Source organism: Hevea brasiliensis, chromosome 1 (genome assembly GCF_030052815.1).
Source record: "Hevea brasiliensis isolate MT/VB/25A 57/8 chromosome 1, ASM3005281v1, whole genome shotgun sequence".
Lineage (NCBI taxonomy): Eukaryota > Viridiplantae > Streptophyta > Magnoliopsida > Malpighiales > Euphorbiaceae > Hevea > Hevea brasiliensis.
Genome location: NC_079493.1, coordinates 55,662,313 through 55,682,289, shown reverse-complemented (window position 1 = coordinate 55,682,289; position 19,977 = coordinate 55,662,313).

Genomic DNA, 19,977 nt, shown 5'->3' with positions numbered 1-19,977 from the left:
AAACTGAAAATTTTGAACAATTAACATTAAACTTAGAAATGGTATTAGCAACCAATACCAACAATTTTAGAATGCAAAATGTGGTATGTTGGGAGTGTTAAAATCAATGTACCTATTGTCCATGTAAAAGTCAACATTTTGTTGACTAATGAATTGAATAGTAACACCAAAACTTGAATTTCAAGAATTGTGAAACTTAAAAGTGTAATATGCCCTAGTATACCTAGTAAGATTAGTTTGGATAGGTTGGCATGGCAATAGGGTTCTGTTAGCAGTACTACATATGGCTTCATGCCATTCTATGTTTCATGGCCTCTCATGCCATTCTGTGACATAATAGCCTTTGGCTATGTTAATTGAGTTGTTATACTTGAGTTTTATCCCTGATAATTATTACAGCTTATTAGTCATTACATTGCCTGCCAAGGAGACACAATGTGACCGATGGTGTGATGGTCTGAGGTACTGAGTACCCAGTGCCAGTTTACACGTTTATCCAGTCCAGTCGACTAGTATGGGTTACTCGGGCGATGATAATGAATCTTACAAAATTTTAATCAAATTATACTGTAATAAATACCAGGAATTAAGTCTACCAAAAATGTAAACATACATTCTGCATATTTATATTATTTTAGTTATTTTATTTTCTTTTATTTTATATTGTCACCACTAATAAGAATTTCTTAGTGCGTCGCTTTTGCCACGCGTAGGTACTGGAGACATAGCTGGGGAGCCCAGCAGACATCAGACCGGGTGAACTTTCATAGCTGCATACTGAGTCCAGAGTCACCTCACATCTGCAGTGCACTTGGTAGGACATTTGGACTATGGGTGGCATTTTGTGTTTTGCATTTTGTATTAGTTTTGATTATAATTACAAACTTTTGAACTTATGTGATAATGTAAAGATATGAAATTTCACGTTATTGAAATTTTCTGTATATTATGTTGAAAAAATGAAATGTTGAGAAATATTTATGAATGTGCTTCAAGTGAGGATGTGAATAGAAAAAAAAAAATTGAAAATAGTATTGAGATTTTGAGATTGAGTTGAGATGTGTATAATGGAGTTCTGAATTTGGAAATTATATTGGAAGTGTTTTTTAAACAGGTCCAGAAGAACCGTTTTTCTAATTTATAGCCAGCACTCTGCCGGATTTTCTATAAAAATTGCGAAAAAATTCAGATTTATCAAAAATTATAAATAAATGAATTAAAAGGGATAAATTGTAATTGAAATATGAATTGGAGCTCCGGCACACTGAGTGGCATGTCTTGCTCGGCTACACTGTAGACGGTTTAGGGGTGCCACAGTCTTGGACACCAGATGTTGTCCCTCTAGCTTGTCCACACCAAAATCACCAATGACGCCCTTGAATAGCTCCTAAAGTTTTTTCTATGAATTAGAAAATCAAGTTTTGCCTTTTGAGAGATTATAGATGTAAATAGGACACTATAAACGATTTCTAGTATTTTTTAATTCAAGCGATTGTTTACTAATCTCTTTGATTTGATGAAAGATGAAGAAGAGAGAAGAGAGAGGCAGCCAAGGGTGGTGGCACCAAAGAGAATGAACAGCTTATTATTTTTTCTTTTCATAACAACACATTATATAGCTAGGTCACCACTTAAAGCCCTTGTCACATGTCACCTTTTGATTAGCTCTAGATTTAATTGACCTAATCACATTGTGCCAAGTGTCAAACCTATATTTAATCTTAACTTTGATCATCTTACATGATTAAAAACATATGGCAAGATCATGTGTAGTGCTATGTGTCACCATCTCATGGTACCACATGTCACCCTGTGAAATGACCAAAATACCCCTGTGTCTTAATTTTGAGTTCTCAACCCAAAATAATTCTTTCTCTTCTTATAATCAATTTATATCAAATATAAATTAATTAATTAATCTCTATTAATTAATTTCTCATTAATTAAATTCATATCTAAACACTTTAAATATAAATTTAACTTATACTATACATCCAATAAATCTAGATTTAGTTTCAAGCCATGCTAGGGACTTTGCAATCAAATTGCAAACCAAACATATTTAATTAATCAATTAAACTCTTTAATTAATTAATTAAATCATATTTAATTTGGTGATTACTTGTGTATGTGTGTGACTTACTAGGCTCATCACAAATTATCAATGAGACATGATATCAACTCTTAATATCAGCAGAACTCTTTCTTACCATAAATGATTTCTCTAAATCATTTTATGCACCTCATAGACCATGGTTAACACCTAGCATAGCATGCCATGGCCACCCAATTAGTAATAAGGTTTACCTTAAATGAAATTATAATCATATGTTACCATGCACTAGAATCTCTTTGTTACAAAATCCCAATTCGAGCTGGAGTCATTATTTATGTCAAACCCCATTTGCTATGAATATTATGTTCTCTTTTAATTCCAATTCTTCATTAAAAAGATTTTATCATCAGAAACTCTTTTCTAATTAAATCTATCTGTTCTGGCCAGGAACTTGAAACATCAAGAACAATTAAATGAATATAGGATTTTATCCCTATTTACTTAGAGGAACAGATTCCATCTTGATCAACACCTACCTCCATATATAAATAATAGGAGCCAACACATGCCCATATACTCATACATAGTACAAGTATGAAAGCAGTATGAAACTCAAACCACCTATATGCAAGATAACTGTGCTATCTCAGGTCTAAAGATTATATGCACTGATATGATTTATGACAATACATTGACAAGAGTAAACTCCATGTGCTTGTCATAAATGTCACTGGTTCGGCCTACTTATCATGTATAGGTGCCTATCATGTTTGTTATATGGCATGAGACTCACCATTCCATCTTATTTATATCTCATATAAATAACTTGGGAAGAAACATGAATACAATCTTACTGGATAAGTCATGTCCTTATTATGAAGTATCCTCAATTGTGAACCTATTTATGATACTTTGTGCTAGAAATACTATCACTCATATTCTTAACAACTTAAGAATAGAATTTCTAACAAAATATCAATAGACCTTTACTATTACACATAAATATATTATGTAAACGGAAAAGTGAAAATGCCTTTTATTAACAAAAACGTGTACAAGATACATACTAAATGATATGCTCTAGGGCATACTACTAACAAGAACAACCAATATAAATAGAAAAGAAAACATCAGAATGACGGACGGTCAGAGGGAGTGCTGCTGAAGGCTGCTGCTATCGGGCTCTGCATCAGTAGTAAAAGAAGTTTTTCAGCAAAAGCTCCACAAGATCAAAGCTGTAAACTATTTTCGGTTCCTTCGTTTCATTTCCCTAGACAAATTTCTATTGCTTTACTTCTTTTATATGATTTTCTTTTTACTGTTTTTACCTTTTATCATGATGTTTGCTGAACTCACCATGAGTGAGTAACTTACTCTGGATTTGGGAGAGTAATGCTTGTAATTATTATTATGGATGAACATTAAGCTTCATTGACTGAATTTGAGATTCGTTTCTTGATTTAGTTTCTTGTCATCCTAATGCATGCTATGTGATGGTACTCACTTAGACATGATTGTAGATGTTGATTGAAGGACTGAAAGGTGAAGATTAACATTAGAATGAAAAACACATGTTTATACTATTGAATTTAAAAATTTTCAACTAGGGTCACATGCATCATGCAAGATTTATTTTTAACTATTTGATTTCAATGATAAACAACATATTAAAACTCTTTTAATATGCTTTTGGATCTGTATTTGCCATTTAAGATTTTAAAATTAATCAGATTAATTTTAGAACCCTAGATTAAATCAAGAATGATTACACTAACCTCTTGATGCACTGCAGCATATTTGCGCCTTTGAGATTCGTCTTCAGGACACCAAATGTTGTCCCTCTAGCTTGTCCACACCAAGAACACCTATTGCAGCCTTTGAACAGCTTCTAAAGCTTTTTCTATTAATTAGAAATTCAAGTTCTGCCTTTTAAGAGATTAGAGATGTAAACAGGACACTAGAAACAATTTCTAGTATTTTTAATTCAAGAGATTGATGGCTAATCTCTTTGAATTGATGAGAGATGAAGAGAAAGAGAGGGAGAGGTTCAAAATGGCATGACAAAGGAATGTGGCTGTTGGTTGTATTTTATTTTCTCATAAAAACACTTATATAGTTAGGTTAACACATTAAACCCTTGCCACATGTCACCCTTGGATAAGCTCTAGGTTTAAGTGACCCAATCACATTGTGCCAAGTGTCAAACCTATATTTAATCTTAATTTTAATCATCTTACATGATTAAAAGGCATTTGGCAAGCTTATGTGTAATGCCATGTGTCACCATCTCAAGGTGCCACGTGTTACACTACGAAATGACCAAAATGCCCCTGTGTCTTAATTTTGAGTTCTTAACCCAAAATAATTATTTCTCTTATGCTAATTAATTTATATCAAATATAAATTAATTAATTAATCTCTATTAATTAATTTCTCATTAATTAAATTCATATTTAAACACTTTAAATATAAATTTAACTTATACTATACATCCAATAATCTAGATTTGATTTCAAGTTATGCTAGGGACTTTGCAATCTAATTGCAAACCAAACCTATTTAATTAATCAATTAAACTCTTTAATTAATTAATTAAATCATATTTAATTAGATGATAACTTGTGTATGTGTGTGACTTACTAGGCTCATCACTAATTGGCAATGAGACATGATATCAACTCTTAATATCATCAGAACTCTTTCTTACCATAAATGATTTCTCTAAATCATTTTATACACCTCATAGACCATGGTTAACACCTAACATAGCATGCCAACGCTACCCAATTAGTAATAAGGTTTACCTTAAATGAACCTATAATCATATGTTACCATGCACTAGAATCTCTCTGTTACAAAATCCCAACTCAAGCTGGAGTCGTGGTTTATGTCAAACTCCATTTGCTATGAATATTATGTTCTCTTTTAATTCCAGTTCTTGATTAAAAAGATTTTCTTATCAGAAACTCTTTTCTGATTAAATCTATCTGTCCTGGCCAAGAACTTGAAACATCAAGAACAATTAAATGAACATAGAATTTTATCTCTATTTACTTAAAGGAACAGATTCCATCTTGATCAACACCTATCTCCATATATAACTTATAGGAGCCAACACATGCCTATATACCCATACATAGTACAAATATGAAAGCAGTATCAAACTCAAACTACCTATATATAAGATAATTGTGATATCTCAGGTCTATAGATTATATGCACTGATATGATTTATGACAAAACATTGACAAGAGTAAACTCCATGTGCTTGTCATAAGTATCACTGGTTCGGCCTACTTATCAGTTATAAGTACCTATCATGTTTGTCATATGGCATGAGACTCACCATTCCATCTTATTTATATCTCATATAAATAACTTGGGAACAAACATGAATACAATCTTTCTGGATAAGTCATGTCCTTATTATGAAGTATCCTCGATTGTGAACCTATTTATGATACTTTGTGCTAGAAATAATGTCACTCATATTCTTAACAACTTAAGAATAATATTTCTAACAAAATATCAATGGACCTTTTTATTACACATAAATATATTATGTAAACGGAAAAGTGGAAAAGCCTTTTATTAATAAAAATATGTACAAGATAAATACTAAATGATATGCTCCAGGGCATACTACTAACAATTCTCACATTTCTAATGATATGCAGGAACTAGCAAATAGTAACAGCTTGCGTTCTCAAGATGTTAGAGTCCGGATTGGCAATGGCTCAACTGTTGAAGCTTTAGCCATAGGATCTAAATCTTTTTACATGTTTGGACATGTTTTGTGTTTGGATAATATTTTATATATACCTGATGCTTTTAAGAACATCATTTCTATATCTAGTTTGACTAGAAATGGCTATGAATTCCAGTTCACGGATGATGTTTTCAATATTTATTTTCAAAATAAATATGTTGGTTCGGGTTATATGAATGATGGTCTTTATTATTTGGATAATAATGACAAACACAAAATGAATGCAAGTGATCTAAATGCATGCAATGCCATGGTGAAAATCAACTTAAGTTCAAAACATATTTGGCATTTAAGGTTATGTCATGTTGCATAAGATAGGATTACAAAATTAGAGAAAATGGGGATTCTATTCTCATTGGGCTCTGAGCCTACTCCAACTTTGTGAATCTTGCCTTCAAGGCCAAATGACTAGATCACCCTTTGTTGGACAAGGGCTAAGAGCTAAAAATATTTTGGAGCTAATACATAGTGATGTATGTGGTCCATTTAAAGACATGGTTAGAGGGGGTTTTCATTATTTTATTACCTTTACTAATGATAAATCAAGGTTTGGGTATTTGTATTTGATGAAATACAAACATGAATCCTTGAAAAGTTCAAAGAATTTAAATCTGAAGTAGAAAATCAAACAGGAAAGAGTATTAAAGCTCTTCGATCAAATCATGGAGGTGAATATTTGAGTACTGAATTTGATGAATACTTGAGAGAGCATGGCATTGTTTCCCAGCTGACTCCTCCAGGAATGCCACAGCTGAATGGTGTATCTAAAAGGAGAAATCGTACCTTATTGGATATGGTACGTAGTATGATGAGCTATACTGATATGCCAATCTCCTTCTAGGGATTTGCATTAGAATCAGCTTTGTATATTATGAATAGGATTCCATCAAAATTAGTTTCTTCCACACCTTATGAGATATGGCATGGAAGAAAACCAAGTCTTAAGCATGTTAAGATTTGGGGTTGTCCAGCTTATATCAAAAAGCTAAACACTGATAAATTGGAGACCAGATCAGAAAAGGGTCGATTTGTTGGATATCCAAAAGATAGTTTTGGATATTATTTTTATTTGCCTACTTCACAAAAGGTTGTGATAAGTAGAGATGCCACATTTCTTGAACAACAGTTTGTTCAAGAAGGAGGAAAAAGAAGGCAAATAGAGTTGGAATTGGAGAATTCTGACTAACCAACAGATCAGATGGATAAAGATCCATCTAGTCAACCTACACCCGTTGATAAAACATCTACAGCTGTTCCTCGTAGAACAACCAGGGTATCTCACCCACCAGTGAGATATGGTTTCCTTCATGAAGAAGAACAAGAGTTATCTACTCATAAAGAAGTAGATTATGGAGATGATCCACTTACCTATGAAGAAGCTATATCAGATATAGACTCTTCAAAATGGATTGATGCTATAAAATCTGAAATTGATTCCATGTATAAGAATCAAGTTTGGGATCTTATTAACCCCCCTGAAGGTATAGGGAACAAATGGGTTTTCAAGAAGAAAATTGGTTCTGATGGAAAGGTAGAGACCTATAAGGTAAGGCTAGTAGCGAAAGGGTTTCGCTAAGGCAAGGAATCGACTATGATGAGACTTTTTCGCCTGTTGCCATGCTTAAGTCAATTAGGATTCTATTAGCAATAGCTGCATACTATGATTATGAGATTTGGCAAATGGATGTTAAAACAACTTTTCTCAATGGATACATTGAAGAAAACATTTTCATGGAACAACCTAGGGGTTTTGAATCCCAAGATGGTTCCAAGGTATGCAAGCTAAAGCGATCCATTTATGAGTTGAAACAAGCTTCGAGGAGTTGGAACATCTGTTTTGATGAAGCCATTAAATCCTTTGGTTTTATCAATAATGAAGATGAGCCATGTGTATATAAGAAGGTTAGTTACAGTGCTATCACTTTTCTTATCTTATATGTGGATGACATACTATTGATGGGTAATGACACAGGTATATTGACAACTGTAAAGGAATGGTTGTCAAATACATTCTCCATGAAAGACTTAGGGGAGGCAACCTATATTCTTGGAATTCGCATATATAGAGATAGAGCGAAAAGAATAATTAGTTTATCCCAAAGACTATACTTGGAAAAGGTGTTAAAGAGGTTTAACATGCTTGATTCCAAGAGAGGATTGTTACCAGAGAGACATGGTATCCATCTTTCTAAAGAGATGTCTCCAAAGACACTTGAAGAAAGAGATAAAATGGCCAGGATTCCATATGCTTCAGCTATTGGAAGTTTAATGTATGCAATGTTGTGCACTAGGCCAGATATCGCATATGCTATTAGTTTAATTAGCAGGTATCAATCCAATCCTGGTTTGGAACACTAGATAGCTGTCAAGAATATCCTTAAGTACTTGAGAAGAACTAAGGATTTATTCTTGATCTATGGACGTGGAGACTTGCAATTGGATGGTCATACTGATTCTGATTTCCAATCAGATATCGATGATAGAAAGTCTACCTCTAGATATGTGTTCATTTGTAATGGAGGTGCAGTCAGTTGGAAGAGTTCCAAACATAGCACGACTGCAGATTCCACTACAGAGGCTAAGTATATTGCTACATTAGATGCTGTAAAGGAAGCTGTTTGGATAAAGAAGTTCATGACAGAACTTGCAGTAGTTCCTTCCATTGAGTCAGCAGTTCCATTACACTGTGACAATAATGGAGCAGTCATACAGGCTAATGAACCTAGGTCTCACCAGAAATCCAAACACATAGAAAAGCACTACCACATTATCAGAGAAATAGTTAGACAAGGCGATGCAGCCATGCAGAAAATAGCATCAGCTTAAAATCCAGCTGATCCATTCACTAAGCCTATGTCATAGACTCAGCTACACCGACATCTTGAGAAGATGGGTCTAAGATATTGTAATGAATGGCTCTAGTGCTAGTGGGAGATTGTTAGTATAATGCCCTAGAGCATATCATTTAGTATGTATCTTGTACATGTTTTTATTAATAAAAGGCATTTCCACTTTTCCGTTTATATAAGATATTTATGTGTAATAGAAAAGGTCCATTGATATTTTGTTAGAAATTCTATTCTTAAGTTGTTAAGAATATGAGTGATAGTATTTCTAGAACAAAGTATCATAAATAGGTTCACAATCAAGGATATTTCACAATAAGGACATGACTTATCCAGAAAGATTGTAATCATGTTTGTTCCCAAGTTATTTATATGAGATGTAAATAAGATGGAATGGTGAGTCTCATGCCATATAACAAACATGATAGGCACTTATACATGATAAGTAGGCTGAACCAGTGACATTTATGATGAGCACATGGAGTTTACTCTTGTCAATGTATTGTCATAAATTATATCAGTGCATATAATATTTAGACCTGAGATAACATAGTTATCTTGTATATAGGTGGTTTGAGTTTGATACTGCTTTCATATTTGTACTGTGTATGGGTATATGGGCATGTGTTGGCTCCTACTAGTTATATATGGAGGTAGGTATTGATCAAGATGGAATATGTTCCTCTAAGTAAATAGAGATAAAATCTTATGTTCATTTAATTGTTCTTGAAGTTTCAAGTTCCTGGCCAAGACAGATAGATTTAATCAGAAAAGAGTTTCTAATGATAAAATCTTTTTAATCAATAACTGGAATTAAAAGAGAACATAATATTCATAGCAAATGGAGTTTGACATAAACCATGACTCCAGCTTGAGTTGGGATTTTGTAACAGAGAGATTCCAGTGCATGGTAACATATGATTATAGGTTCATTTAAGGTAAACCTTATTGCTAATTGGGTGGCCATGGCATGCTATGCTAGGTGTCAACCATGGTCTATGAGGTGCATAAAATGATTTAGAGAAATCATTTATGGTAAGAAAGAGTTCTGATGATATTAAGAGTTGATATCATATCTCATTGCCAATTAGTGATGAGCCTAGTAAGCCACACACATACACAAGTTATCACCTAATTAAATATTATTTAATTAATTAATTAAAGAGTTTAATTGATTAATTAAATAGGTTTAGTTTGCAATTAAATTGCAAAGTCCCTAGCATAACTTCAAACCAAATCTAGATTATTGGATGTATAGTATAAGTTAAATTTATATTTAAAGTGTTTAAATATGAATTTAATTAATGAAAAATTAATTAATAGAGATTAATTGATTAATTTATATTTGATATAAATTAATTTGAAGAAGAGAAATAATTATTTTGGGTTAACAACTCAAAATTAAGACACAGGGGCATTTTGATCATTTCGCAGTGTGACATGTGGCACTATGAGATGATGACACATAGCATTACACATAAGCTTGCCAAATGTCTTTTAATCATGTAAGATGATTAAAATCAAGATTAAATATAGGTTTGACACTTGGCACAATGTGATTGGGTCACTTAAACCTAGAGCTAATCAAAGGGTGACATGTGGCAAGGGTTTAATGTGTTAACCTAGCTATATAAGTGTTATTATGAGAAAAAATAAAACATAAGCAGCAGCCTCTCTCTTTGTGCCGCCACTTTGGAGTGCCATTCTCTTCTCTTCTTCTTCTTCTTCTTCTCTAATCAATCCAAGAGATTAGCAAACAATCTCTTGAATTAAGAACACCAGAAATTGTTTCTAGTGTCCTGTTTACATCATTAATCTCTTAAAAGGCAGAACTTGATTTTCTAATTAATAGAAAAAGCTTTAGAAGCTGTTCAAGGGCTGCCATAGGTGTTCTTGGTATGGACAAACTAGAGGGACAACATTTGGTGTCCTGAAGACGAATCTCAAAGGCGCAAATACACTGCAGTGCATTAAGAGGTTAATGTGTTTGTTCTTGATTTAATATAGGGTTCTAAAATTAATCTGATTAATTTTAAAATCTTAAATGGCAAATACAGATCCAAAAACGTATTAAAAGAGTTTTAATATGTTGGTTATCATTGAAATCAAATAGATAAAAATAAATCTTGCATGATGCATGTGACCCTAGGTGAAAATTTTTGAATTCAATGGTATAAACTTCTATTTTTCACGCTTTCGTTCCTTCAGATATAAAAGGATAATTGATGTGAATTGTGATCATATATATGATCAAATGAATGTATACATTATAATTGAAAATTATTATGAAATAATGAAGTCATAAAATACAATATATTAATATATAATGATATTACGTGCCCTTGTATTGCCTAGACATGTATGTCAGATTGGATAGTTTGGCACGCCAATAGGGTATTGTTTTAGCAGTACTGTGAAAGGCTTTATGCCTATATTCATGTCTTTATGCCCGTATTCATGGCTTTATGCCTGCATTCATGGCTTTATGCTCGCACTCATGGCTTAATGCCCGATTATGTGTTATCATGGCTTTTTAGTTATACTAACTGCATACGTGGTTGACATTCTGCGTCCCATGGTATGACGGCCCGAGGCACCGCGCTGTCCAGTGTCAACGACTCATTATCCAGTTTAGTCAGCCTGTCATAGGTTACTTGGGCAGTGAAATTCGTTAAAAATAATGTGAATTAAATGAATGAATAAGAAAGAAACTAGAATTAGTTTTGAAATTTTATTTATTATAAAATGATCCAAACACCTAGGAAATATTGAGTGAAAGGATAAAAAGATTAGCAAAATAGGCATCATTTAAATAAATAATTATAACTGCATCTTCTGAAATAACATGAATAGAAACATAATATACTAATATATTTCATATTTTGTATATCACTACAGTAAATTTAGGAAACAAGCGATTCCAAAGAACAAAATAATATGATAAAAGATAATTAATATTAGAAATTCCATATGAAATGAAAATAATTCTTGATTATGCAAATTAGGTTTTATTCCCATCTGTACTTTGTATATTATTTTCTTGTTATATTATTGCATCACTAAGCGGAAATGCTTAGGGTGATGGATTTATTTCCTCACGCAGGTACTGAAGGTAAAGCCTAGAAAAAAAAATTATAAACATATATCTTGGAGTTCTGATCTGTAGAAGTGTCTGAAGTATTCAAGGTTGTCACCTCCTCAGCAATGCATTTAGATAGTTATTTTATGTATTTTGTACATTATGTAAATTATGAACTTGTGTAATTAGTTTATAAATCATGTAAATTTATGTACTTTGAACATTTTTACATATGAATTGAGTATGATTGGAAATGTATGGAAATGATTATGAAATTGAAATATGAGAAAATATGAGGTTGACCATAAATGGAGTTGTATAGGTTCAATTGGTGCAAGGCCAATTGGACATGAAACTAGACACATAATGGTACAACTTTGGTGACGAAAACCTGCCCAGAAAACCAAACCAAGTTGACCTAAAAATTACCCTAATTCGGGTGACCAACATGCTGTCCCTGGAAAATGACCAAATGAACAGTATTTGTTCAAATGGTCATAACTCAGTGTAGAAAAGTTCAATTGATCTGAAATTTTACCAGCAAAAATCTGAGACATAGCCCTACAACTTTCATGAAGAAACAAATCCAAATTCTGACCATAACCTAGTCAAATTGCCAACCAAACTTAAGTCACCAAATCTGGAAGAACCAAATTGCCCAAAAATTCTGGGTATAGGTCAATCCAGCTAGTTATGGTAAAATGACCATAACTTGAGCTACAAAACTCCAAATGGAGTGATTCAAAAAGGAAATTAAAGAAAACACATAAAGGAACAACTTTGATGAAAAAAATATTGCCAAATTCCTACTGTACAAATGACCAATAGAACAGTAAACTTAGTGCTTGAAATCTGAAAATTGTAAAGTAGCCAACACTAAGCTTTGAAATGGTATTGGCAACCAATACCAACAACTTTAGAATGCAAAATATGGTATCTTGGAGAACTTAGGTTCAATAAATTTATTATGTATTAAAAAGTCAACAATTTGAGTGAATAGTAATATGAATAGTAATAAAAAGACACAAAGTGTAAGAAGTATATTGTTAAAGGGAAATTAAGGCCATAAATTTGAAATCCATGAAATGTTCATGGATTGCTTGAAACATGAAAAGCAAGTCACCTAATTGATGTGAATAGGTAGTTAGGGCTTATATGCCCATCACAAATAGAATTCATAAAATGTATAAATGAGAAAGGAAAAATGTTTTGAATATAATTGTACATGTGAACCATTATTTTGAATTGTGATCAATATGAATAACATAATGAATGAATAAATGAACCATATTAATGTATGAATGAGACATTAGTTCTCATTATTGTAGAAAGAAAAAGTACTTTGAGTACAATGATATAAAAGGATAATTGATGTGAATTGAGATCATATATATGATCAAATGGAGTTCTAATCTACAGAAGTGTCTGAAGTATTCAAAGTTGTCACTTCCTCAGCAATGCATGTACATAGGGCCCATATAAGTTATTTTATGTATTTTGTACATTATGTAAATTATGAAATTATGTAATTAGTTTATAAATCATGTAAATTTATGTAATTTGAATATTTTTACATATGAATTGAGTTTGAATAGAAATGTATGGAAATGATTATGAAATTGAAATATATGGATGAGATTTGAAATATGAGAAAATTATGAAAATGATTAATGAGATAATTATGATTAGTATGGATAAGAATTTTATTGTGAAAATATTGTTGAATTTTCAAGCAGGTGAATAATGAAATGCGCCAAATAGAAATAAAATAGGGAAAACTCCGCTAGTTTCTCCGTCGAAAAATAATTGATATTAAATTAAACGAATTCAAAATTACTAAAATAATAAAGTAAGATAAGATAGGGTGCTCCGAGACCGAATGTTGCAAACTGTGCTCGGCTACACTGTAGTCAGGTGAGGGGTGTTACATTCAATCACACAATTAAATTTTGATTCAGATCTGAATTTTTAAAATTGTTTGAATGTGATTCAAATATGAATTTTAAAAATTGTTTGAATATGATTTAAATCTGAATTTTTAAAGTTGTTTGAATGTGATTCAAATCTAAATTTTTAAAGTTGTTTGAATGTGATTCAAATCTAAATTTTTAAAGTTGTTTAATGTAATACCCCTGTTTGCATAGCCTGGTATATTTCACTGTTCCGGTGATCAGAGTCGGTCCGGACAATTAAGGGGATTAGAACCATACTTAAGACAACTAGAGAAGCCATAAACACAAATAATTAATAATGTTCAATTAGTTAAGTATAAACAAGAAAGACAGAACATAAGAAGTTAAACGAGCCGAAAGTTATAGCGATGGGTGACCTTCTCGGGAACGACTTTCGAATCGTAAAATATGACGCTGTGGTCCTTAGGACTATTATAAACACAGTGGAAAAGAGAAAACCACGAAAAAGAATTGTTAAGCCAGTCAAATAATTAGGTCAGGGAGCCGGAAGAAATATTGAATTATTTGCAAACCGGGTTGAACCGGCGATGGGCAATTTGGTCAATTGACCCCGAGAGTCGATCACGACCTAATCACAAATAAAATCGGAGAAAAGAAAATTTTGGAATCAAGAATTAAATTAAAAAACTAATAGAAAAATAAATAAAAAAAAAAGAAAATGAAAAAGTTAAAAAGGTGATGACATTACGCATGACATCATGCATGATGCCATAAAAATAATAATTAATATATTTAATAAATTGGAATTTATGGTCTTCCATAAGATAAAAAGAAAAGAAAAAAAAAAGATAAAAAAAAAGATAAAAAGTCTTCTTTCTTATCAAGTTACCGCCCCACTCTCCTTCCCATCTCCATGAAAAGTCCTCCATCAAAGCTTACTCTCAAGCTTACAATCCTTTATTAAACCTTAATCACTTCTATAAAAACCTTATTAGAGCTTGTTTTAGTCACTTGAGAAGAAGCTTGGTCATCAAAGAAAGAAGAAAAGAAGAGGGAAATTAGAGAATTCAAATTCAAGCGAGGTAAGCACATCAATTTGAAAGTTTGAGATTTATTTGCTGTGTTTTCAGTTTGAATTACTTGTAAATAAACTTAAAATGAAATGAAACAAATTGTTAAGGGACTAAGCTGAAATTTGGCCAGCATGAAGGGAAGGGTGATTTGCATGATTTGAATGTTTTGAATGGGTATAGGAACTTTAATTAGTTGAATGGTTAGGATTAAAGGCTTTGAAAGTAGCTAAATGCATGAGTTGTGAATTAGGGTTTGAACATTAGGGTTTAGAGACCAAAGATGTGAGGAAGTGGTAAATGATGTCTTTGACCTAATTTGAAGTGAAAAATGGTCATTTGTGACCTAATGAAGAGTGTTAGAGGTGTTTGAATCAAAGCCAAATTCGGATGGAGTATGGTCATACTGCTAGCAGCATGACCAAATTTCCTTTGAGGTATCAAAAATGAAATTTTACAAGTCCAATTAGTATGGGACCAATTGGGAATGAAAATAGACACTAAATGACACAATTTTAATTCAGGAAGTATGCCCAAAAAGTGACCAAAACCTAGTGAACAAATTGACCAAAGTTAGAAAATTGTAGGCTGCCCTGTACAAATTGACCAAATGAATAATGTTTATTCATTTAGCCATAACTTGAGCTAGGCAGGTCTAAATGACATGAACTTTTACCAGTGGTTAGATTAAATATAGACCTAAAACTTTCATGAAGAACACAAACCCAAATTATGCCATTAACTAAGTCATTTTGTCACCCAAAATTGGTGACCTAAAACTGCCAGAACCAAAATTGCCTAGAAAATCTGGGTTGAGTCTAATTCAGCAGCCATGGTTCAAATGGCTATAACATGAGCTACAAAACTCCAATTAGAGTGATTCAAAAATAAGAATAAACTTAAGACAATTGGGAACACTTTCTATGAGGAAAGTTTTGCCAAATTCCAATAGTAAGATGACCAATGGAATAGTGCAACCTTCGACTCCAAAACTAAAAATTATCAAATTTACCTAAAAGACTTAGAATTTGAATAAACAACCAAAACCAACAAATTTAGTGACCAAAATGTGGTATGTGGGTAAAGTTGGAATTCCCATACCTATTAAGCCTTAGAAAGTCAACAATTTGACTTGAATAGTATAGTAAATAGTAACCCCAAAACACAAAATTTCAAGAATATTGAGTTTAGCACGTTAGAGCTAGGTAAAAGTGAAGTTAAATTTATTTTTAGATTTATGCTAAGTTATGGTACTGAAACACTGTGAAATTGTGTGTTTTAGTTGAAAAGAATACCGGAAAAGAACCCGAGGAATCGAGTCAAGGTCAAGAGGTGACTCGCTTGAGGTTTGTGCACAACATCACTACACTTTAAAATTATTGATAAAGTGAATGAAATATGTATTTTACTTTTGCTTTGAATTGTTGAAAGTTTAATTGTGACATTATTTATGATGTTTTGATTTAAATTGTGAAAGTTATTGTATATATTTGAAATAGCAATGTTTAGCAAATTGTTAAGATAAGTTTTGAAACCATAGTGTCATGACCTTATATTGGAACACCTCACTAGCATGACTAGTGGGGGTAATTAGTTTCGAATTTTGATTCCTTCTCTGGAGAAGTGTTGAGGTGTGCCAGTAGAAGAGGATGTGAATGGATATCCATATATTTGAGCTAGCTAGCCTTGTGATGTGATTCTCTTTAGCCTCTGGCTATTGAGATTATATTTGTTTCGAATGGCATGATCTAAGTGTGGGTTTTATGAAATGTGTTTTGGCATTTTGAAATGAAATTGTTAAGATCAAAATCTCATAATTCATGTTTTATATTTAATTCTCATGTTTAGTTCAATATTTGATTAAATGTGATTTAAATTCTGCATAAAGACTATTTTAGTATGTTGTGCACCACTGAGTCCTAGTACTCAGCGATAGCTTTTATTGCTGTCACAGATTTAGAGACTAGAAGAGCAGCAGACTGAGCCGCTGAGGATTGAGGATCAATCAGCTTGAAGTTATCGGGTATAATTTATACCCTAACTGTAAATATTTCTTTTGATGTATGTATTGCACATAAATGTATGGACATGTAAATTCGGTCATGAGCAGCTTGTATAAAGCTTGTGTAAAGTTTGTAATAAATTTTAGTTTGAAATTCTCTTAATGTAAATTTTGTAAGGATGTTTATAAATTGTTTTGTCCTTAATGAATTATGAATGGAACTATTTTTTTTTAATTTGAATGAACTGGATTGTTGGTATTTTGATGACATTGGATAGTGGATTTGAAATTTGAAAGTTGATAAATGTGTTGAGAAGTTGATTGAGATTGAGTATGAATTTGAAGCAGTGGTTGAAAAATTATTGGAAGTACCTTTTTTTTTAGGTATTTGAAGAACTGTTTTCTCAAAATACAGACGGAACTCTGGTAAAATTTTTATAAAATTTGTGAAAAAATTAAATGGGCCAAAAATTTTAACTAGTTTTCAACTTGAAATAAATGATTAATACCTATTAGAAAATGCTCACCACTTATCAAAAGAAAGAAAATTGTTTTAAAATCCCTTGTGGGATACTTAATGAGTTATCAGTAGATGAAGTGCCTTACAGAGGGGTAAGGTGTGACATGTTTTAGTGGTATCAGAGCAAAATTTTTGAAGTATGTTTTAACTTGAGAATTTGTGTCTTTTCTTTGTTAAGTACAACTGCTCAATGACCATATTTGTTACATACAGTGCATTACATCATAAATATGAACTAACGGAGGGAAATCTCCATGTGTTACTTATTCAGGAGATACCCTAACTTTAGACTGAAATGGAAGAAGGGGATCGCTCAGTTGAGTAGTCTGTTGAAGCTGAGGCACAAGGCGAAGCCCTAGCTTTACCGAATGTCAGTGGGTCAGTAGCACCAGCCCCATAAATGTCACAGTTTCCTGCACAGCAGATGATTGCGATGTTTCAACAAGTGGCTGGGGGTATTCCTGCTCAAGCTCTACCTCAGACACCTGTGACACAACCACTGCCTCCAGCCAGACAGTATGATAAGTTATTGAAGTATGGGGATGTAGAATTTAAAGGTACAGTGGATCCTTTAGAGGCAAAGCAATGGCTTGAAAGAATGGACAGAGTATTTAAGAAGCTGCACTGCCAAGATGAACTGAAGTTTGAGTATTCTGTGTTGCTACTGTAAGGGGATGCGTATGATTGGTGAAAGACCACCCCCCACAGCTTAGCTGAACCACCAGTGCTGACCTGGGATGACTTCATTAGAGAATTCAGACAGAAATACATCCCAAATGCATATGTTGATTATAAATTGCAAGAATTTTTTAGTCTAAAAAAAGGCAATAGAACAGTGGTAGAGTATGAGAGGGAGTTCTCCCGATTAAGTCATTTTACTGGGAGTCTCCTTTCCACCAGTAAGGCAAGGTGCAAAAGGTTTGAGACTGGTTTAAAGCCCAGTATAAGGATGCAAGTTGTGGGATTCCGACACAGCAATTTTTCAGAACTTATGTCTCAAGCACTTGAACTGGAGAGAATTGAATCAGAAGCAACCCCAGTAAAAGAAAAATCAGAAAAAGCTAAAAAATCAGAGAAAGACAAAGGGGAAAAATCAGTTGAACAGAGTTCTGGTGGGACTTTTAGGAAGAAGAAGAAATTTAATGGACCAAGCAGGGGTCGAGGTGGAATATTTGGTAGGGGCCGATTTTCTGGACAGAGACCCCTAAGGTCTGATCAGCAGACGAGCAGGGGTTCACATTCTACCCGCCCCTGTGAGACTTGTGGCAAGATTCATGGGGGGGAATGTTATTGGGCCACTGGAGCCTGCTTTAACTATGGAGGCAAGGGCCATATAGCTAAAGACTGCACTAGTGCTCCGAGATATGGTCCAGCTCCTACTACTACCGAGGGATCTATTCAGAGTCCTACTTCCAGAGGTTCACAATCAATTGGTAGAGGAAGAGGCAGAGGTAGAGGCACTACTTCAGGCAGTCAAGGTACGGTTAGTCAGTCAGCACAAGGAAGTGCTTCAGCCAGAGTCTACATGATGAGACAGCGAGAAGAGGCTGAGACTTCCGATGTGGTAGCTAGTACATTCTCTATCTCTGATCAAGAAGTATTTGTATTATTTGATCCGGGTTCAACCCATTCATATATTAGTACTAGCATAGTCAGTTCACTTGCTGTTCCATGTGTCCAAATGGGTTTTGAAGTGCTAGTAACTAGTCCGTTAGGACAAGAGGTTCGGGTCAACGAAATCTACAGAGACTATCTTTTGGTGAACCAAGGACATGTTTTCCTGTCAGACTTGATTGAAATGCCTTTTAGAGAGTATGATATCATCTTGGGCATGGATTGGTTAGCCAGGCACCACGCCATGATTGACTGTAGACTGAAGACAGTCACTTTTGGTCTCCCTTTGTACAGTGATGTGGTAATACATGGGGAGAGGCATTTACTGCCATCAAACATCATTTGGGCTGCACTGGCCAGAAGGATGATCAGAAAGGGGTGTGAATCATACTTGGCACATGTGATAGACACCCAAGTGGGGAGTCCAGCACTGAAGGACATCCCTACGGTATGTGACTTTTCGGATGTGTTTCCTGATAAATTACCTGGATTACCTCCAGAAAGAGAGGTGCAGTTTTAGATTGATGTTATGCCTGGTGTGGAACCAATCTCCATAACACCATATAGAATGGCACCTATAGAATTGAAACAGTTGAAAGTGCAGTTGCAAGAGCTGCTTGACAAAGGCTTTATCCGCCCCAGTGTGTCACCTTGGGAGTGCCAGTGTTGTTTGTAAAGAAGAAGGATGGCACTCTCCGGTTATGCATTGACTATCAGCAGTTGAATAAGGTGACAATAAAGAATAGATATCCATTTCCCTACATTGATGACTTGTTTGATCAGTTGAGAGGTGCAGCTGTGTTCTCCAAAATTGACCTGAGATCACGTTATTATCAGCTGAAAGTACAAGAGCAGAGTATTCCTAAAACTGCCTTCAGAACCCGTTATGGCCATTATGAGTTCTTGGTCATGCCATTCGGGTTAACTAATGCTCCGGCTGCTTTTATGGATATGATGAACACTATCTTCAGACCATACCTCGACCAGTTTATTGTGGTATTCATTGATGATATATTGGTCTATTCGAGGAATGCAGAAGAGCATAATAGACATCTGCGGATTGTACTGCAAACTTTAAGGGAGAAACAGCTATACGCCAAATTGTTGA